Source organism: Nestor notabilis, unplaced genomic scaffold (genome assembly GCF_000696875.1).
Source record: "Nestor notabilis isolate BGI_N333 unplaced genomic scaffold, ASM69687v1 scaffold2021, whole genome shotgun sequence".
Lineage (NCBI taxonomy): Eukaryota > Metazoa > Chordata > Aves > Psittaciformes > Psittacidae > Nestor > Nestor notabilis.
The window spans coordinates 22916-46440 of NW_009915929.1; the positions used below are offsets into that span (position 1 = coordinate 22916).

Here is a 23525-nt window from a genome sequence, read left to right on the forward strand (position 1 = left end):
GTGTTTTGAGATTTATTTAGTTTTTTCCTTGCTGTTCCCTTGATAAAAGGCATCTTATTTCACCCTGAGAAAGAACATATTCTGGGGCTTTAATCTAGTTTTCCACTGTAAATATGTAAAGATATAAACATCTCAACTGAAATGTAACAGTTACACATTTCCTACTGTGCTGCTGAGGAAAAATATCTGGCTCTTATCCTTTTCTCTTTGGCCAGCTCACTAGTGTTAGCTTCATCAAGCTTGTATTCTTGCAACTTTAAGTCTGATTAAAATGTAAATGAAACAAAGTTCCCCTCTTGTTTTTACTACAGATATCATTTAAGAGACTCATTGATAAATATATTGCATTGATGTGTTCTTCAAATTCAGGCTCAAATGTATTCTAGCACCCAACCTGTTCTTTCATCAGAAAGACAGGAAAATAATGAGGGTGGCCTCAACCTGATCCTGTTTCTTTCCTGGAAAGTTCAAATGCCTGCTGTGTTGTTACTGCATGCTAATCCCTCCCTCTGTTTGGTACTCCTCGTGTTTTGTACTATCACTGGAGCCCTGATCAGGACAAAACTCTCATCAGTATCAATGGGATTTGTTCACTGTTCCCTGAACACCACCAGAGGGCAATGGGAAGGGCTGCCACATTTAGGACTGCAGGATAGGGCCCTTGTGCACTAAAGCTGTAGCTGGAACATAGAGAGAGAAAAAAAAGTTTCCTTTCAGTGCAGTTACAGAGTCATCCCAAATCTGTGAGCTGTCCTAGTATACAGATACCTCACTGATGTCCACCAGTATCTGAGGGTCACAGATGACAATCAGAAGATCCTACAAGCCAATGTGGCTAAAATCTGCCAATGGAGAAGCAATGACCAGACTGAACTGCATTTTGGCTTTGTCTTTAAAGCAAAGAGAATGACTGCCAGCACACTCAGAATGGGAATGTCAATCTGCTTGATACTGAAATAACATCTGTCTGTATAATTCAACTGCAAGGCCAGTGGTAAAGGTAGAGGCTCCTATGTTCAAAGCTGCTGCCTTATTGTGTTTGCATGCCTGGCAGTAAAGAAGAAATAAATTATTACAAAAACAAACAAAAAAAAAAAAGAAAAAAGAAAAAACCCAACAAACAAATAAAAAACCCCAAACAAAACAAAACAAAAGAAGAAGGTTGTGGGAAGCAAAAAGAAACAACAGGGTCAATTTAAAGTGTATCGTACATGGTTTTACAGACTTCATGAAGATCATTCAACTGAGACACTCTAATAGATCCATTAATCCAAATCTAGTGGCTTATTTCACTAACAATCAATTGGCTGAAAAAGACTTAAAAAAAAGGAAAAAAAAAAAGAAAAGATACGTTTACAAAACATCAGTGCCTCAGTTTGTGTGAAGGCTGATGACTTTGAAAAGGATTCCTTAAGAAAACCTATCAAACCATGACCATTAAAACCTGACGATCTGCTCAAAACAAGATTGAGGCAACTATGGCAGACAGGTTAAATACCTCTTTCCGTACCTCTGAAGTCAGAATAGAACTCAATCCAATATCAATAGCAGTAATCCATCCTGGAAAGATTTCCCATCATGGAAGATTTCAGCAGCTGTTGTCCTTAACGTTTTCAAATTCAAGTGCTACCCTGGTTACTGCAAGCAGCAATTCACAATGCTCAGAATAACTGGTGTTACCCAGGAGTGTATCAGGAAAAATATGGAAAACAACACATGAATAAGTCAAGTCATTCTGCACATCGTTCTTCTTCAAAACTCACTATGACCTTTTTTATGGGGCTGAGCCACCATGCAGATCTAAGCCAAAGCACCAACAAAAGCTGTTGTAACTTTGTTTTCTGAATCAAAATGCAAAAGAACCAAGCTCTCACTAGCCAGCAGTTTTATGCGATGAATACCTAACAAAATCTTCCAATGCTATATTTGTCAGAGACCTCTGAAAGTGAACTACAGCATGTCTTATTCTAAACTGCAGACTTTCAAAGAAAAAAAAAAATAAAAAAAGGAGGGAAAAACTTAATCTGAGAATAAACTTTTTTTTTTTTTTCAGCTGTAAAAGCTGTGGCTTATTAGTGTGGCGCGACTTCAAGGAGAATAAATTGCTTTGTTTTCTCTCCATAGCCCCTTCTACCACATCCATTTATTTGAGATAGCAAATCAAGAGAGACAGTGAGAGGTCTGACATGCAGCTGGTTTCAGTCAATAGGGGTCATTTCCATTTGGACTGTGTATTTTACAAGCTCCTTGTTCACTGTTCCCAATGGGAGGGTGGGCCAGCTGCCCTGGATCCTAGTCCTGGTAAGAAACCAGCCCTCTACCTCATCCTGTCCCATCACAGTAATGGCCATCGCCTGGCCCTTGCCTCCGTTTAATGTCGAGCTTAGATCAGCTCCACAGCAGCGAGAGCCCTGCCTGCGCATGCAGCCAGAGCAGCGTTTATCTTCCATTAACCAGTCGCTCCTGCCCATCAGAAACATTGAGGGAATGATAAACATTTTCTTTCTGTTTGGTCTTCAGCGAGATCAATTGTTTTGGATGTTTTAGTTAGAGCAGAGGGAGGGAAAATCACCAGAACTTGGTGAACTCTTTGCATTGAGTATGAGTAGAACTGGAAGGGCAGGCTGCCTTTTTGTTATTGCTCTTTTTATGTGGTCTAATTGCAAACAGCTGCTTTAGTTTAGTGTCAAATAAAATGCCATGGCATCGAAATTGAGCTTACTGGACTGACTATATTAGCAAATCTCCTTTAGAATGGAATGATAAACTGGGACCTGACCCTGTGTGACTGACTTCACCAGGGCCTGCTGGTACCTGGCAGTTCACAGACTGGGGCTGAAACAGGGTGCTCACTACTCAGGTCTGCTCTCACCAAACCCCAGAATCTTTCCTAACCTCACTGGCAGTGTTTCTTAGGGCATGGTCCCTCTTTCTGTTTTATAATGCCGTTTTCAGAACCTTCCCCACCAACCTCAAGCCGAGAGAAAGTGCAGGTGCTCATCTTACCTGGCTTTTGGCCCTTACTGGTTATTATTGCATTCAAGTAACATAGTGACTAACATCAGTTACAGCTGATTTCGACTTGATCATGACATTTCCATGAATGGTTTCAGTGACACAGACAACATGAGAAATTTTTCATAACGAACAACCTGCTTTGCTTCTCATCAAGTGAATGAAGAAAATTCCCTTTTGATCCTACAGTAGACCAGAAACACATAAACTCTCATCTTTGACGCTTAGGAGGAAATAGAAACAGAGGATATTAGTGCTCCACAGGTAGGAGTGTTGCGTTCCCTGCGCCACTGCCCATGGCAATACCCCTAACTGACATACTCTGAATTAACACCTCTAAGAAGTTATCATTGTACCTGGAACATTGGGGTTTTTTGGAAACAGTTTTCACAGTGCTTCCTCCATCTAAAGCCTGACATGGTGCAGTGAATTGCTTGATGTTTCCTTTTATCAACAGAGATCACAATTTAGTCTCTGAACATCTTTGGGGAAACCCTAAGTCTGCCAAAAATGGGCTACAAGCATTTGGGATGAGTGAAAAACAGTATCAGCTTCCCTAACACCTATGCAGTTCAGGATCTTACTGCTTTCTGAGTTTTGTCTATCATTATACGCATTCAAGGTTGCCACAGGTTTTGCTTCTCCTTTCTTTCTCCCAAATTGCTAGTGAAAACAAGACAGCATATTTTTCAGTTTGTCAGAAGAAGAAGAAAAAAGATAAATTAAATTGTAAATGAAATTGGGAGGTTGCTTTTCCCACAACTAAAAACTCAAATAATTTTGGGGTTTTCATATGTATGGAAATATTTATAATATCTATAGCACGTTAAATTTATAGTGCAACAGGCTGTAAATACTGTATTATATTATGTGCCATGATCTGCATATGACAATAAATTACAACTTTCTCCCATTTATTCCTCAGTGGAGAAATAAAAATATCTCTTCCAATTTTACAGATGTTATTACCTGTGCTTCCATCAAACAATAAGCAATTATTTAATCCATCTGAATTTTAGGTTGGGACAGACATGGAGTGCTGGTTTTGAATACGACTGAATTGTTCTGAATACGTACGCATTGTTGCACTCAGAAAAAACTCTCTTCCCCTTCTGGTCTGCATGTCCAAAGCCTACTAAATTAGAGAAGAGACAAGACCAGCTGTAGTATCAGCTTAATGTCTGGCATATTCTTATCAAGAGATTATATCAGACCCCTGTAGGCAGATGAAATATGATCTCAAAGATATTTTCTTGCACTGTGATTCTAGTCCCTGTTATACAGGGGTGTAGTTAAGTTCTCCCACAGGGGACAGAAGACACCAGAGAGGAGTGGAAAGTCAGAGAAAACCCCCAGACATCAAACATCCCCACACATATGCAATTAGGTAGTAACATCAGGGTAAAAGTCCTGATTAGCCAAACTTCAGGGCAAACACAGCATTCATTTCAGTTGCACTAACATTGTTTTCTCGTCTGCGATGGTCAGGTTTTCTTTTTTACTCATGCTTCTCTAAACATCATAACCAATAGCAGCCTTCCAGTACCTAAAGGGGGCTGACAAGAAAGCTGGAGAAGGAGTTTTACAGGGACATGTAGTGATAGGACAAGGAGTAGTGCCTTTAAACTAAAAAAGGGTAGATTTGGATTAGATATAAGGAAGACATTCTCTACTAGGAGAGAGATGAGATACTGGGAGAGAGATGAGATACTGGAACAGGTTACCTGGAGAAGCTGTAGATGCCCCATCCGTTGAAATGTTCAAGGCCTGGTTGGATGGGGCTTCAAGCAACCTGTTCTAGTGGAAGGTGTCCCTGTCCATGGCAGGGGCTTGGAAGTAGATGGTCTTTAAGGTCCCTTCCAACCCAAACCATTCTATGATCCTATGATATGATTCTATGAATAGAGAAGAGTTAGGCCGCTGGCAGCTATAGGTGCAAACAGAACTGGACCCAGTGAATTTCAGAGCATCACACTGATTTTCATCCTTTCCTCCAACTATGACTGCGATGAGACAACTTAAGCATAAATGTCACTCAGGTCTTTTACAGTTGGCTGCTTACAAGCATTTCACAGTGTAAATTACAGAAACTACTCTTTGCAAATGTTCCACTCACATTCACAAAAGCAAATTGGAGGCGATTCATCTCCACCCAATAACTGCAGATACTTATGAGCACATTTCAGAGATTGGTTGTTAGAAAGTCTCTGATGCCACATTAAATACTGGCTCCTACGTTTCTGGTGCAGTAAAATACAGCCCTGCATATTGACTGAAGGAGGTGTTAAGAGGTGTGTGCAAAGGACATGAAATCCAGAACCAGTGACACATTACATTAATGTAAAGAGAAAAGGGGATGCATTTAATTCACAAATGGCCAGTAAACAGCGCCAAACTGCTAATCTTCTAATTATTCTCAGGCTGTTTGGCAAATCTGAATTATATTTTTCCCTTCCTTTGTGCTTTCTTCCCTACTTAGTTGGATTTTGTAACAACATGAACAATGGATCGTTACCCAGCTTTCAGTGCAGCTTAGCCTCTAATAAAAACAACAAATTTGCTCCCTTGTCCTTCCAAACCCAAACTGAATTAAACTTCAGCAGAAAGCAGCAAGAATCAACTGCAAACAATCACACCAACAATAAAACTAATAGACACCATGCTGCTAAAGGATGGGTCAGCTGCAAGGGCTGCTTCAGTGTCCCTCAACCCAGTGCACAGAGGACCTCTGAGCAGCCATGCTGGCCGGTGACCTCAGTCCCAGCGACACTTCTCCTGATGACTGCCAGTTTTGAGTAATCCAGTGCAGGCAGATCCAGTGCAGGATGGCCCAAGGCTACTCTGCCAGAATTGCCATCTTCTAATGATGGCATTTCACTGAGAACAGCCACGACTCCAGGGACAGCAGAAAACACAAGTGAGTTTACGTCCCACCTCCACCTAACAATTCCCTTCTCTTCATCCCAAAACACTTTGCAAAGGACATGACCACCATTATCCTTGTGCAATGCACCACCTTTTTAAGGATTAGAAATAGAAAAATAATAAATTCCCACTTTTTTAATGAACAAGTAATTTATAATCAAAACAGAAAAAACTGAAAATATGGTCTGTGCTTCTTACTATATGCTATTTCTTGCATGAATCATTTCTCAGTGCAGTGTTAAACAACTGGATTTGATTTGCACAGGAGTCAGGAAATGTAAAGTTCAAAAAATCAAACCCCTAATTCCCACCAAGTCTAAGTCAATCCCTGCATGTGTATCCGTGACAAGGGATATTTAATTATGTAATCACACAACAGACAGCAACGTGATTTATTACTGGCAAATGGTGTCATATAATTTCAACATACAATACCAATGGAAGGATCCAAAAAATACAACCAAATTCTGCTTGATTTCCCCTCTGTGTGCTGGAGTCCAAAAGGAAAGCTGCTACTTAGCTGCTACCTACCCCTGGAGAGGCAGGTTTCTGACAGCAAAATGCCTGAAACTTTGGGAATTAATTGCCTGTGCCTGCTACCAGTAGGCAGGCACGTACCTTATCGCCATCCTAATTCTCCAAATGGATGATCTTTCGCTTAGTTACTCTGCCAGATTCATCTATGGGATATTGCCATGCATGTTAGGCTGTCATTCCTGGAAAATGCAGAAAAGTGAGGTGGCAATAAAATCACTTAGTGTTAACACCACTCTGCAAGGCAGTGGGAAAACTTGGGCTTGAGGGACCTGAGTCAGTACTGCCCATCTTCCAGATCTATTCTCTTAATGCCCATATTACAGCTCATTCCCAAGCAGAGAGACCGCGGATTCATTATTCACATTGGACATAAAATACTTTGGCAAAGCCTCTGACAAAGGGGCTGGAGCTCAGGTCTTCCTCACTTCTGCAAGCAAATGCTGTAACTAGGTTCCTAAAACCATGTTCCCATCTTCTAGTACAATGCAAGTGGGAAGTGTCTGCACAGTGCTTGCATTGCTATACATATATATGTCTTGCCTGAGCACACAATGAACATTTATGAATGTATTAAATGAGAAAAGTGGGAATCTATTTCAGAGGAAGTTTTGGAATTTCCTATACAAGCCAGATATGGAGCAAATCCTCAAATCAGAGCACTAACACTGGAAGAAACACTGTGGGTTTGGGTATTTTAATCTGTACTCAGAGATCAGATGGGATTAGCACTGCAAAAGTCTCTCTCTGCAGAATACTGCTGTGAAGCCTCTTAAAAGAGTGACTTCAGTTTCTTGCCGAGAATGCAAGTTGCTTGCTTTCTTTTTCCCTTTCACAAGCATAATATACACACTCAGGACATGAGAAAGGCAGGTTCAAAGTCTTTTTCTGTCACAAGATTTCTGAACTTTCATCGCCCACTCTCACTACGGCTGATTATGATTAAGTCATTCATATTCAAAGAAAAATGCCATCCAAGTATATAAAACTTGGGCAGCTTTTTTTTTTTTCCTTCAGTGGTGTGATTTTTGAATACTCTTTTTTCCTGGATTAAACCCAGCACACTTAAAGGGCTACCAGCAAGCCAGAAATGGAATACATGTGCACTTAAAAGTGCTTTGATTTTATCCCAGATGTGCAGAGCTCAAGGGCATACACACACATACACACGTGCACATGTGTACACATGCACATACACACACACACACTCATACACACACACATTGGCTGCATAGAGGATACAATCTGAGCTGTAGATTTTGTTTCAAGATTATACCAACCAGACTCTGAAATGTAAAACCGAAGCCCTGACCACTTATAGCCATGAGGGATCCCAGGGCTCTCTGTGAAAGAGTATTGATGTTCATTAGCCTATTGGCCTGACTGGATAATTCAACGCAGGTAATTAGATGTAGTCTCATTACCACGTAGTTTCAGGTGAAGTTATTTTGCTCCTTTGTTTCTAACGCTAAGTGATTGCTGAAACATTTTTAAAGCATTCATGGATTATTATATTTTTTTCTGAAGAAATTACTAGAACTTAAAGTGCAGTACAGGGACATATAAAATAAGAATGGTCTTATGGGTTATTTCACATGTTTTTGAAGCTGAATTCCAGCATCTGAATTGAATGAAAAGCAAATAATATTTTAATGCAGCAAATAGCTTCAATTATCTGCCTATGAAAACCTAGTGACTTTTTAAATACATGCACTCAGGTGTGGCAGATAGTACATAGATACAAACCGTAAAGAGTGTGAACAGGTTTGTTTAGTGTTAATTTTCACTGTTACAAATATAACCTATGCTGAGACTTATCTGCATGGGTACCATGAATATTCAGCATTCAACATATCAATGTTGATATGTACTGCCCTATACACCCTCATGCTAGGTGTCTTACGCCCTCCCACCTTTCCCCATATTCTGCCCTGACTTCATCCCTCAGGCTTCTGTCCTCCACTGTGCCCACTTTGTTTTTCACCTGCAAAGACACCCCCCTTCACTGGCACACAGCTCAAGTTGCTGCCCTGTTTTTCACCACCTCACATGTATCAACTGCTTTTAAACAGCAGTATCTTGGGTCAGGCGCATTGAATTTCAAAGCCACTTGAGGCTCCAGGAACAGCAGCATCTCAACCTTCTACCAGATACCCAGCAAGCTACTCTATCAGTGCCACAGGGGTTTTTAATACACTCTAGGATAGCTACAGTGTGAAACAATAGATAGAAAGAATCAAATTCCCAGCTATTCTTTTTTACTGGAATCTGTAATTTACTCTAATAGGTTTTACTTTGTGTTTGTTGCAGCTAGGAATGCATCCCCACACACCTCTCATGGCTCGGCTGACAAGCAATAACTTATTAAAATGCAATATATCAGCTGCTCACTCTCTTGCACACGGTAGGCTTAGTCTTTGGCAAAACTGCTTTCCAGAGCAGTATGTCAGAGCAAACTAAAAAAACAAGGGAAGGATGCTGCCTGCTTGGTAAGCCACTGACTCATCCTGCCGTTTCTGGACAGCTGGGTTTGGCTTTCCTATGCCATACAACAGGATACAGAACAAATTTGCACAGGTCACGGGCAAAACTGACCTACAGTTGCAGTGGCTGTCACACAAGCAGGATTTCCTTTCCAGCTTGGAGTGACAGGTAAAGAGTATCCTGCCCTACTTGATTGTGGACTCTTCCCTGTCCCTCCTGCCCAAGGGAAAGATGGCAGAAAAAAAAACACTTAAGGGCAAATTCCAGCAGAAGTGCCCTGACTGGGGACAGGAGGGCAGAGGATCCCCACAGCACCCTGAGGGAGGCAGAATGAGTCGTATTGGGTGAGCATCCCTCATAGGGACAGGGTGATGCTGGACCCAAATTCCTTCCCATGTACAAGAAGCAGCTGCCAGGATCCCAGGAACAGGCGATTCCTGCACACTGGTTATCCAGCTATGCCCACTGTCCTTTACAGCAGGGATATGTCTTCTGAAGAGCATGTCAGGGATCCAGCTGCGCCTGCTACTGCCCTGCCTTCCTTTTTAGTATTTCTTGCGTACTTCTACTAGGTGTGGGAGAAAGGCATAAATACCATCTTGTTTTGGTGCTTAACACATCTTCCTGTCTCCTCTCCCAGCCTTGCCGACAGCATTATCCATCTTTCTGACACCACCATTGTCTGATTCATTTGACATATGCACCAGAAAAAAATGTCATGTTCTGAACAAGAACCTAATGCTGTGATCTCATTCCCATCTCAGACTCCTCAGTGACTCCAAAGCACCTCCCATTTCTTGCTGTTTTAGAAAGAGAGGAACGGGGAAGCTTTTCCAGATTGCTCACTAGGAAGCTTGTAAGAGGAGATGTGGTGAGGGAAACCAGATCAGCAAAAGCACACAAGCACTAATACAAGTATGTTGGAGATCAAGGTAATGCCACAGAAACTTTATCTATCTGTCTCCTACCTAGAGCGAGAAGCAGCAAAATCTTTCTTGTCTCCTGCTGCTTAGGGCTGTTGAGGGACTCTACATATATATGTGTTATTTCCAGAAGGGAATAACTCTTTGACAGGTGATGGCAGGGACATCCTGACTGTATTATGGAAATTACTGAGCCCTTTTGTCTCATCAGCTCCCTCTCTTTTGAAACAAAAAAGCCTCATGCACTATCTACCTCTGCGACATTCAGGACTAAAGCTTATGATGAAGTTCCCCCTTTTAACTAGCACACCAGCAAATCACTATAAGGCTTCCTGATGCCTTGTCGCATGAAATCATGGAACCATAGAACAGTTTGGGTTGGAAGAGAACTTTAAAGGTCATCTAGTTCAACCCCCCTGCAATAAGCAGGGACATCTTCAACTAGACCATGTCGCTCAGAGCCATGTCCAACGTGACTTTGAATGTTTCCAGGGATGGGGCATCTACAACCCCTCTGGGCAACCTGTTCTAGTGTTCTATCACGCTCATTGAAAAAACTTTCTTCCTCACACCCAGCCTCAATCTCCCCTATTTTTGTTTAAAACCATTACCCCTAGTCCTATTGCAACAGGACCTGCTAAAAGGTTAGTCCCCATCTTTCTTATAGGCCCACTTCAGGTACTGAAAAGTTGCCAGAAGGTCTCCCTGGAGTCTTCTTCTCCAGGCTGAACAACCGCAAGTCCCTCAGCCTTTCCTCATAGGAGAGGTGTTCCAGACCTCTGATTGTTTCTGTGGCCCTCCTCTAGACCCACTCCAACAGTTCCATGTCCCTCTTGTGTTGGGGGTCCCAAAGCTGGATGCAGTACTCCAGGTGGGATCTCAGCAGAGTAGAGGGGCAGAATCACCTTCTTCGACCTGCTGGTCACGCTTCTTTTGATGCATCCCAGGATACAGTTGGATTTCTGGGCTCTAAGCACACATTGGTGGCTTATGTCCAGTTTTTCATGCACCAGTAGCCCCAGGTCCTCTTTGGCAGGGCTACTCTCAATCCCTTCATGCCCCAGCCTGTGCTGATACTGGGGGTTGCCCTGATCCAGGAGCAGGACCTTGCACTTGCCCTTGCTGAGCCTCATGAGGTTCACAAGGGCCCACTTCTGAGCTTGCCCAGGTCCCTCTGGGTGGCATCCCATCCTGCATGTGTGTCAACCACACCACTCAGCTTGGTGTCATCTGCAAACTTGCTGAGGGTGCCTTCGATCCCACTGTGCGTGTCACTGATGAAGACATTTAACAGTGCTTTCTTCTGTTTGGTCGCACCCCTCATTGCCCTTCATGTGTGGCTTCTGTCTCAGCCACAGGAGCTCACAATTTAAGGGTAATCAAGAGATCACTGTGCACTGGCAGCTAAGGCATGGGCAGTCTCACCCCAAACACGTGCCCCACACTCCTGCGACCTCTGCCCCTCTTTCCAAGTGAGTCGCAGGAACATCAGCATTTCCCACTGCTGCCTCCAGCCTTAATAACCCATTAGTGGCCTGGCCAAATGAGTTACTCACAGCTACTTCTCTTTGGAGATCTGCCAAAAGAGAGAAGAAAAGAGGTGAGAAGGGTGGAAGCAAACCAAATCTGGGAGCTTGGGTGGGTGGGGGAAGGGGAAAAGGAAGAGAAGAATTGGAGAGGGAAGGTTGAGGCAGCTAATTTTTTCACTTTTTCCCTGTGGTTAAAGTATTGACAGATAATGTACCACACATTTTGATGGCGCTCCAGCTGGCAGGGAAAAGAGCTATCTGTTTATTAATTCAATTAGTCTGCTTATTTATCAGTGGAAGGTGAGAAGGTGCAGTCACAGGCCAAACTGTGCCAATCTCAGACTGCTTGTTGGGCTGAGAGGACAGCCAGGAATGGGAACATCCTCCCCCGGCTGCTCCGGCCAGTGCACTCATCACCGCATTATCTCAGGCTTTCTGAGGTAAGAAAGGAAATATAAAATACAAAATATAACAACATACATTATGCACACCAGTGAATGTGCAAGGCAGCTTTACAACTGGAGCTGCACGGCTTTGCTGCCACCAGATTGCTGCCTTAAAAATATTCGCTAATGTCTGACATTCTGCCCAGAACTGATTTTTCTAATTCATTAAAACGGATGAATGAACTTTGAATTTCTAGTTCAATGGGGGTAGTATTGAAACCAACACATTAACACAGCACTGAGCTGCTGGAGGGGGTAGGACAGGGCAAGGAGGGTGTTGCTCAGTTACCCACCAACATTTGTTATCTTTGAAGAGGGAATGTTTATGAAGGAGGAAGAAAACAAGGGGGAAAAGGCTGGCCTTAGAATGGCAGAGAAATTACCTGAACATTTCAGGTAATTTCAGAGGGCATTTCAGCATTTCAGAGGGCTGGAAGAATGGTGAGGCCCACTGCTTTGCTCTGCCTATCTAGAACTACTAGGTTTCTTTCTTGTTTGTTGAAAAGCCTAAGACTTCTGACTGTTGAAGCTCCAAATTCAGAAAATTTTGTGCAAAAGGCTGCTTGAAGCTATCTCAGCTGTGGTGTTTCTAAAAACACAAAATATGTGGAAAGTCCATGATGCTAGAGTGCAATTTCCCTTTAGGCAACCCCCCTCCCCAGTCCTAGAACCTGCAGACCATAATTTCTACATGATTTCAATGCTGTTGTAAACAGTGTTTATTTTTCTCTTGCTGCTTCTATAAACTAGCCGGCTTCCTTTTCTATCACACATAAACATAGTTAAAATATAGATGTACTGGCTTCCAGTTTAGCCCTTCGAAGACACTGTGCAGCTTCCCATTCACACAAATAAAGCCTGTGATGCTTTGACTTAAAAATGAGACTGCTGACAAGGATAGAGGGGTCTCCTTGGGATAAGGCTAGGATGCACATGCTCTCAAATGCTGTTATCATTACATTACTCTTCTCATTTTGTTCCTTCACCACCAGATGTTTAAAGAAAATGTGCATGTTTAAATTTTTATTTTCTTTTCTTTAAGCTTCTTTAGAGGCATTCATCTGCTTTCTGAAATCCTGTAGGATGTTTCAAGGCAGGACAACATATCAAATTAGGATGGCAGTGAATGTCTCCCTGCAGACAGATGAGCTCACAGGAGCCTTTAACAAAAGGGATCACTAGAAATACACCCCCTCCACCCAACAGCTCCACAGCCAAGTTTGCCTTTCAGCCTCTTCTGGCTGATGATTAGTTTAATACTCTGAACCAAGATCCTGCTTGACAGATGATTCCACTACCACTGATAGTTTAGGCCACATATCAACATTTTACAAATTCTTAATTTTCTCACTGCACCCATATTGAACAGTTTTGTGCAAATGAGGCTTATAATTACCCAGATAAATCAGTCCAATGTAGTATTTCTTAGGATCTTTCTCAATTTTCTCCCTGGAGGATGGGATCCCATCTGCTTTGCTACATTCAGGCTAATTGAAGGGCACTGACTTTTCGAAATGGATTCATTAATTACCCTAGCCTGATTCTCTGTGGGGTTCTCTGTTCAATGGGTGACACTTGGGCTGTACTATACCATCCACCCATGTTTAGCAATGTTGCTCTGATTCTCAGCTATGAACTAAAACATTTACAGATGCGCTGGCAGCAACGGTTCTGGCCTTAACTGTACAGTATTACAAAACAAATGTAATTTTGCTTCTCCTTTGCTTCTAATTTAGCATGCGTTCAGAATCTATAAATATTGTAACCATGACTGCTTCAATATGTTTTACTCCTTGCCATCATAAATATAAGTAACCACCCCAAAGAAGAAACCATAAGTTTACAGGTATTGCATTGCCAACAGCAGAAAAAGAAGCATTTACATTGCAGAAAATCTGTCATGTGTGGCAGCATAATGTGAAATTAAAACTATTAAATGCAAAGCTGTCTATATAATTCTGTGCCTGTGTTGATTTCATTTAGTACAACAGCAGTCTGGGTTTTCAATAAACTAACACGTAATCATATTTTGCTCACTCAAATGTCAGACAGACACTATAGAAAAATAAAGACCCCTCTAGCAAAGACTTAACTTAGGTGAGAAAGGTGATGGTGGCAATCTTCAGATAGGAGCAGGCAGAAGCAAACCTGCAGCAGCCACAGAGTCTGGCTCTGCTGGAAGGTCTATCAGTTTTCTCCAATAGTAGGCACAATTTCATGCTACTTAAAATATTTTATATTCCAAGCCCTTGGTTGGTTAGTTCAGGTCTATGAGGCAACTGGCCTGGGAAATGGTGACACAATCTGCTGTGAGTGAACAACAAGTCTTCACGCTTTCCAGGAATCCCAATTGCAAACACTGAACCCAACTGTGGAAGTTGCCCAGCCTCTTTGCACGGGTCCGTGCTGCTGCACCTCACACTGCTTTAAAGACGAACCCAATGTCACTAAATGTGGTGGGAAACCCCGTTTACAGATTGGTGAGGTAAAACTCTCAGATTGACCCAATATCATAGAAACCCTTAGTGACAGAACCAGAAACATAGTCCAAGAGCTGACTTGCTTACAAACAGGGAACAGTCCTGCTCCCTTTAACTCTTTCCTGCCTACGGTATTGTGAGTCCCCAGGATGCAATAAGAGTCTACCTTCTTGTGCCACATTAGAGGCAAAAACTCTACTTGTGTCTATGAACAGACAGCAGAAAAAATGTACATACGTATTTCAGCTTTAACTATGTGGTTGCTCTGGGCAGTTAATGTCACACAAGCAAAACTCTAATAACTCATCTAACAAATCAGTAAATGTATAATTCTCACATAATATGCCACAGACCTAAGCAAATTATTCATATGAGTAGAATATGTACATAGGATTGTAGATGGGGCTTGGGAGTGTATGCAGAGAAGTACTTTGCCCTACAATTCAAGAAAGAATTTCTCTTCTCTGCTATCCTTTCTTTCTTAGCTCAGCAGTGCTTCCCCAATGCTCTGACAAATATGGACTTGATAAGGAGTTCCTTTTTTGGGACAGAAAAAATATCTCTCTCAACTTTTCCCTCTGCTTTCCCGCTTATCTCTTCTAAATGAGGTGCTCTCTCAGCAGCTAATAAATTCATTCTTTCCCTGGCCAGTACAGCAACCTACACACCTTCAAGAGAAAGTCTGAAGCAACTCTGTCATCACCTGGCAGGACAGGTTATTCTGAATTTGAGTGGCTGAATATTTGATTCTATTTTTTTTTTTCCTTCTCATTTTGTTTGTCTCTCATCTCTCCCTGGTTTATAAACAACTGTTGAGTGGTCAAAAAGCAGTTTATAAATTGCTCACAAAGAAAAGCAAAGCTAAGGAAGAAGCCCGTACCTTTTGCTGCTTACTTGTTTTTTTCTCTAGAGCCAGTTCTGGCAGACGGAGTGTGGCAGGCAGGCAGCAGGCAATCCCCTTCCCTGCCCTCCCCTCCCAGCTGGATGATGGCTGGCTGGGTGTCTGCAGGGGAGCTACACTGATATATGTCAGCTGAGAACCTGGACCCGTCCATCCGAGTCCATTCCTGCACCTCTGGTTAGCACCGCATCTGGTTGTGTTTGAGTTCTCAGAAGCCAGCCAGAGACATTTTTGTTTAGGTTAATACATTTTATCACCTTTATGACAGTGACTGGAGTGCTCCAGTTCTTAAGGGGGGTGTTCAGGATCTATGAATCACAAGGAAGGTTTTGCAGAGGAAAAGATACTCCATGGGTTTTTGCAATGTAAGAAATCAGTCTAGACATTACCAACTTTTAAAAAACAATGTTGAAAGCAGCCCACTAAGACTTTTCTGAATTAATTTTTTTTAAATTCAAAACCAGCTCCACATGTTCAAATGAACTTGATCATGAGCCAAAGACAGTAAGCTAGACTCAGCCCTAACTGCGGCAGTGCTACACCTTTTTATTCTGGAGCTGAGGAATATGACACATTATATACACCAGTGAATAAAGTAGTTAATTTTCTGTGCAGCTGATAGCAGTAATCGATTAGGCTTGCTCCTTATAACCACCTCACCTCCTGTTTCCCTTTTCCCTCCTCCCTCCCTGCCACAGAAACAGCTCAGACCACAACATCTATCAAGTCACATACACAAATTTAGTGAAGAGCACCACAGGAGAGCAAGCTGGGCTTCGTGTTCACTCTCTATTTAAGTATTACAGCCAGTTTTGCCCTGCACAGCTCTGAACCAGACCATAATATTATTTCCTATCTCCAGCCCTTTTCTGTTGCAGCTGCTTGAAGAACCACATTACTGCTTTATTTCATATCATGTCTGAGGTGGAGGGGAAAATGTAATGCGATTCAGTGACAGCTAAAACTCCCTGAAAGTTGTTTAAAATTTTCCCTAATTCTTTCCTGTCAATTTTATCAGCATCCTTTTCCCATTATAGTAGCATTATGAAATATTTTAGTAAGATTCAGTGACGACCTCACTCGTTTAACATCTTTATTTTTTTAAAGGAGGGTCCAATATAATTTCACCAGTCTTCAAAGTCCATAATTCCAAAAGGCTATTTTTTTCCATTATCTTTTTCTGACTGAAAACCATGAAGGCACAAATGAATGTGTCTTTTTGACCTTAAAAGCACTATATTTTAGAGCAACATGCATCTAACAGGATTTGCCCAAAAAAGGAATAATAATGATTTATGTTAGAAGTGTTTCATAAACTGGTACATACATGGTTGAGTAGACCAAATTATATCCAACTAGGCATATACTAGTTTAAAAAAGAATTAGTCAAATCTCAGTAGTTGTTTCAAGAAGGTGTTATTATTAGCCATGTTGATTTAAAAATTAAACTCATCTTTGTCCAAATACTACACCTACTGTGATTTACTCCTCCTTGGTCTTTTCCTCCTTTGATTCTGGAGGTTTAAATTACTGGAAAATAAGTAAGAATTTACTTTGAAGTAACAAAATCTTCACCCATGATGTCGAACTACGTATCTAATGTCACAGCCTATCTGCTGTATAGCATCTGACATGAATCCTAATTTCTTCAAAATTTGTTTCTCTCACACTGTGGCAAGGCAGGGTAAATTAAATATACCACAGGAGATATACTGGAAGAATTCACTTCATGTATGCAGTTGTTGCCCTGGGACAGCTGAGTAAACAGCTTGCAAAACCCTGTTTGATGACTGCCAGCTAGTTACACCCATAATTTCATCTCTATTAACAAAAACAACTCAAACTGTCGCAATGCCCCAAGTTGATTACTGAGCATCTAAATTATAGAGTGTTGCTTGAGTAACCCTCTACAGTAGCAGAGGCTCTGTTTTGATACCCATTCAGTACTTCCCACCTTGCTGATTAGTAGAATATCCATCAAAACCAGCAAATGCATAGGAAAAGATACAAAGAGGTTTTGGCAATATTATCCCATGACTGACAGAAAAATAGTTGTGTAATACTTAGTGAGTCAGAATAACAAGTCTTATAAATTTGTCCCTCTGAGTTGGATATAGAACAATCTGGGGAATGACAGAGTTATCTGGGGGGAAAAAATCCACATTAACTCTTTTTGCAAATAATGCCATCGTCATGTTCTAATAGCTGGCGTTTCTGAAGTGGTGCTCAACACCAGGTCATCAACATGGATACCTGCACAGCCCTACTAAACTTCAAGGTGATGTGCTGACAAAAACCAGAAGGCTGCTTTGACTGTGACACCAGAACTGGAATGGAAAATAACAGCTTGCTTGTGACCCTCTTACTGGCAATTTGAGAGTCCCTCACTGAGACTACCCCAGTGAGTTACTCCACACTAACATGAGGGTCAAAATATGGCCAGAAATCAGTATCAGCAGCTCTGCTTTGTGACTGTAATGCACAGAAAGAGCTGACCAAAGTATTCACTAATAAAGAAGGAAATTCTGTTACACACGTCAATCTGCCAATGGAAATAATCTAGAGTAGGGGTAAATACAAAAGAAATGCCGGGGAATTATCAAAGCGTGGCTTCAACAATTTTCCAAATTAAAGTGATGGCTTTGTAGGCTTTTTATACTTCAGTTTGATTTCTATTCTTCCTTTAAAGCTTCAAAAACCAAACTAAGCAAAACTGCTTGTACAAGGACTCCACAGATTCACATAATACTTCAAACTTAGGTTTGTTGACTGTACTGGATGAAAAAAAGGCTTCACTAATGCAACATCACACTAAATTATAGAATCGGAAATTTAGGCCGACAGAACTCACATTTGTGCTCGTGGAAACAATATGATGGCTATTGTGTACTGTAGCAAAACATAAGTGCACTGCAATACATTTAGGCATGGTATTACATTTAAGCACATGTTGTGCTACAGTACATTGAAATTCACTACTGTGAATGTACCAAGACCTTTGTAACACGTAAACAATTGGGGAACTGCAGATACCATGTGAGCCATATCTTGGGAATCCCCAATTTCAGCATCAGTTAACACAGTTACAGCATAAACAATCTATGCTTCAGCAAAATCTGAATAACCATCACTCTCAATATTTGCAGCAATTGATTTGAGAGATTTGATGAATTGCCCTTATAAAAATACATATTTTTAATTGTACTGAGTTGGATTAAGTTTTTAACTGCAAAAGGCCTAGCAAGACAAATGAAGACTTCAGACAAAGATTTAAAAATTATGCATTCAAAGAAACATGCTCCCTCCTGTTCAAATTTGTCTTTCCACATTGTCTTAACATATTAAGAAATCTTAACACATTAAGCAGAAATTGTGCAATAATTTTAGAGATTAATGACAAGAGTGGGAGAAGACAATGACTTTTCTTTGAGAAATTATCTGGAGGCACTTTGCCTCCAGTCTCCAATTAAAAAGAAACCACAGAACACCTTTTATCTTCCCCTATTTCAATTTCTTCCTCAAAATACTGTGCTAAAGCAGTATCCTGGACCAAAAAACAGGAATGAACTAGATAACATGAGCAATCTCGGTAATAGCCTTTACGTAGTCCACAGCATTTGAGCATGAGTGTGCTTATTTCACAAAAGCTACATTACATTCTGAATTGTACAGACTATATGCAAGAGATGCAACAAACTGAGCAGAATTATGTATGCCTCTGGGGGTATCATTCCCACCAAAACCAACTTTTTGGGCTATGTTATGGTTCTCCAGTACAGACATCCCATACAAGCCCTAGCTCAGCCCAATGTACCAGGAAGCATCCCAGAAATTCACTCTTCGTACTAATCGTGTGGCACAGGGTTCATACGCATTTTGCAGGTCACCTTGCACATTGCTCTGATGTGGTTTTACACTAGCATTGGAAGGACAGTGAGATACAATATTAGATTGCAAATGATGATTGTGGCATTTAGGACAGTGAAGGAGAATGGGCGGGTCATTTGTGTTTTCAGTGATTGCGCATAGAGATTACAGAGGTGAATTGCTGCATACGTGTCTGGCAGTAATTGAGCTGAGACCCTTTATCTTTCTCTTCACGCTTTTATTGACTAGACTCAAGATTGAACATTTATACGCACACCCATGTGTGTGCCTTATTCATTGTCTCCCCTCTGACCTGCCCACCTGTGAAACCCTCCTGTGTGCCCCTTTTCAGCCCCTTGCAGGTCCCTTGGACAGGGCTCCCACCACCTCAACATCTCACTCTGCAGCCGCTCCAAAGCAGTTCAAGGTCACTAGGTGGACAGCAGGCTGCAAGCACAGTGTGTTGTTGCTACCATGGCAGTTCAAGTGGAAATATCTGCGAGGTTCTTCACAAGCCCAAAATTTCCATAAGGTTCACTTCCAAGCGAGTATAGAGTATACGCATGGAGTATGAAAACAACGGGGGCGCTTGGTAACGTTTATAGTTGTTGTGAAGGCAGCAGCTGAGTGAGAGCTCAAAGAGTTGGCACAGGATCTCCTCCTCCTCCAGCCTAGCAAGGAAAAGACATTACAGGGATGGGGGGAAGAAGGTGGGGATCTACCACTGTGAAGGAGCTCATTGCTTGAACTGTTACAAACATGCTGCCCATCAAGGGTAGGACTGCTGTTGGACACAGTGACTGCAGCGAGTGAAATGATTAACCAAAGTTACAAAATAAGGAAAATATGGCACCAAAAAGCTGTGACCCACCCACTCAAACACATATGTGAGACTATAAATCAAACACTAACTGCCCAGCAAATTGGCAGCTGGCAATATAACCTTACATTCAGTGCCAGCTAAAGGCTTCCTTATACATTCAGGGTTAATTTTGTTTTTAAGGTCTTTGCCATAAAAGAAAAGCCTTAAAAATACATGTACGTCCAGCTGAATTTAAGACAGAATAACAAGAATAAAGAAACTCTAAGAGAGCAGCAACGCTACCCTAGCATCTATCGTCTCCCACTGTTACCTTCCTGTAAAACCCTGGTGAAGAAACTAAAGCGAACTGGGTTCAGCATCTCTGACAATATATCATTTAAACAGGAAGCACTTTCTGCCATGCAGTAATGAATGTTTCTCACTGGCAAATTTACTTTTTTACCACCTCTAGCGTTTCAGTAGGACTGGTGGCAGACAACTTCACCAAACCTTAAAGCCAGTCTTTTACAACATCTACATAGTGTCTTCTGTTCTAACAGTATTTAAAAAAAAAACCCACCAAAACAACAAACCTTTCAAGTTCTCTCTTTTCCAGTGCCATTGGTGAACTTTAATGAGATTCGTGGTCCAAAAAGTGAGTTTTGTTCTGAATTTCCTACTGAATATACTGGCAAAACAACAGCTGTTGTATAGTGCTAAAGCTGTCTCCTACCCACCCCCTGCTTTGGCACCGCTCACTTGGATGTGTTGATTCATACGTAGGAGAAGGGGAAAGCACTGGATCCACTGGCTGTGGAGCGTAGGAAGGAGGTGCGACTGCCAGCAAATCTCTAGACTTTGATCACTCCTACTTATTTGCCTCTGTCTCTCTGCTGCACTCATTTTGCCTACAGTCATCCCACCTTGGCAAGGATGTTTGTAAAAGTTCATAAGCCAAGCATAGTCAAGCTCAGTTAGTATAGAGATGGGAAACCTCCAAGGAAAACCTAGCTACCGCAGGAAGATATCCAGCTGGCATGCTGCTTTCTTTTTCAGAAAAAAACCAGTCATCCAGCATTCTGTGGTGGGTGAAGGGGCAGGAATTCAGTGGTGGAGAGCACTTTTTCCTTTCTTCCATTGAACCGAAGCTTGGGCCACTTACAATCACTGAAGGACCATAAGAATTTACCTAGAAGAGTCAGATGAAAAGAACTACCCAGGTTAGATGAAAATCTTTTAGATTTTAGATTTGCAGGCATAATTTTAAGAAGGTAGGATACCAATCAGATATTTTCATCTAACCTGATTGTTATCCTACCTTCTTAAAATTATGCCTGCAAATCTAAAATCTAAAAGCCCTTTCCTGCTTTAAGATATTGAATGGATTTGATTCGCTAAGAAGCTACATTTCACCTCAAAGGGTTTTAGTATAAAATGCCATACAGGCTCACTAAAGGCTTTGGCATGAAATACAACACTTTTAATTCTCTTTGCATCTTGTGTAGGCATTTGGACCCATGTAAAATGCAACATCCCACCATATGAGCAATGAAGATTGCATTTCATGTAAGTGTCAAAAGTCAGTACCAGATGCCCATAGAGTATGACCTAGTATTCCTGGAGCAGTATTACTCAACTGTCTACAAGACATCAAAAGGTGGTCCTTGAAATGCATGGAAACACATACACATGTTCCTGTGCTTCTAGGAGTTCAGTATCTATAGGCAGGGCTCTAGCTGGGAGTTGGTGCCCAATTTGTATTAGTGTCTAACTAACATATTTGTAATCAAAGCAGCAAAACTATAATTTAACAAAATAATATTTAGTTTACAATAAATGCTGCATATCCATCACACCACTGCCACCACTGCCTTCCCTGCTCAATAGCTAAGTAAACAACAGTGGGATGTAGCAATATCTACGGAGTTTGTTCGTAACAGTGAGATGCCCTTTCAGTTTAAAAATGTAAAGAATCATTGCCCTACAGAAATATCCAGGGGATGCTTTAGTAAAGGTTTGTGTTCCTGGGTCATCCCGGCAGTATGAACACCTCCCATTTTACGGGATTTACACCTCTGGGTTTCTGTTCTACCACCCACAGTCACTGTAATTTCCTATTACTTCAGCATCCACCCACAGGTTCTCTGAACAATATATTGGGTTCTTCAGGCACTAATAAAATACTGATACATAGTAATTACATTAATATATATTTGCACATCCTGCCTTCTACGCAGCTCTTGTCCTGGGGCAGCAACAATCTGAGCTTTACCAAGAATCACACTGTGACCAGCTGAGGATGCTACTTTGGTCCTGGCAGTGCGCAGAAAAGCCCAGCACTGTTCTTACCACATACATTTTCATTTCCATCAAAGTGAGAAACATTTCATTTTCAGCACAGCGTGACTCAGAAGCCCACTTCTTGATAGAAGAGAGGCTTTCATTTTGTTTTTGTCTAATCAAAACCATGAAACAGCTACATTTCACCCAATTTGCTCAACACCATGCGAAAGTGTTTGCAACTGTAAACAAAACATTAAAAATATCATGAAGATTAGCAAGGGGAAGATGGGAACAGCCTGGCAGGATGGTGGCTGACAGCTGATGTTTATTAGGACTGGATGGAGCAGTAAGTTAACAAAACCTGCCACTTCAAAAGAATCAAAACCAAACATGTCCTGAGAATCAGAATCCAAACTGGGAAGTGGAGGGGGCGACAGAGCAGGCAACCCCTCCCTGTGACTGCTCTGACAGCTTTTGCTTTAGGACATAGTGAATCTTAGCACACAACGTACCAGAGCCTCATGATTGAAAACACTGCAGCATGCTGAGAGTCCCAGTACATATGAGGTTTATAGTAACTCCATACTCCTGAGGAATTCTCAAAAAATTTTACTACAGGGCTTGTAACACAGACCTATTGTCAATAAGCTAGCTATTTAATATGCCAGGGCACCTAAGACAACTCAATCTCTTTCAGTCTAATACAGAGCAATGCTAAGCTTGGGAATTATAATGATATTATCAGTGTTTCTGCGTTGTAGCGGAGGAAAACACTGACTTTCACTGATCTCAGATTGTTAAAATCTGTGAGTAAGGAAAATTAATGTGGAAATATCTTCAGACTGCTTAAGAAATGAAGAAGCTTCTTGCTAACTCTGCTGATAAGTTAAAAATTTGCTGAGGACATCAGACCATGAGAAAAAGTGGCACATGCACAGCCTGCCATGGGCTGGCACACTCTCACATGCAATATTGTCTTTTAGAAGCTAGAATTTTCACTTGATCTTTTAAAAAGAACTTTAGCTAGAATCCCAGTTGGGAGAAAAGCATTGATCATAACATGCAAAACTTAATGGAAACAGAACTTTGACTTAGTGATACTGCAAGGTTATGTTAAAAATCTTTTCACTGGCAAATGTTGCTGTTTATTGGAAAATCTTCCCTTTTGTAGGAACTAAGAATAAAATTGGAGGTAATATATTAACTAATCACATGAACCAGAACAACAAAAAACAAAAACCAAAACAAACAAAAAAATAAGTAGCCTTTAAGATTTACCCTTGCAAAAATGATTTGATCCAATTTCAAAATTTGGACCAATTCATTTGGAAAGAGT

General features: G+C 41.3%; 1 protein-coding gene across 1 annotated transcript in view; it reads right to left on the minus strand.

Annotated features, from left to right (window-relative positions):
* The window catches only part of CREB5 (cAMP responsive element binding protein 5), a 208209-nt gene that overhangs the window by 8687 nt on the left and 175997 nt on the right, over window positions 1-23525 (minus strand). The window lies entirely within an intron of this gene.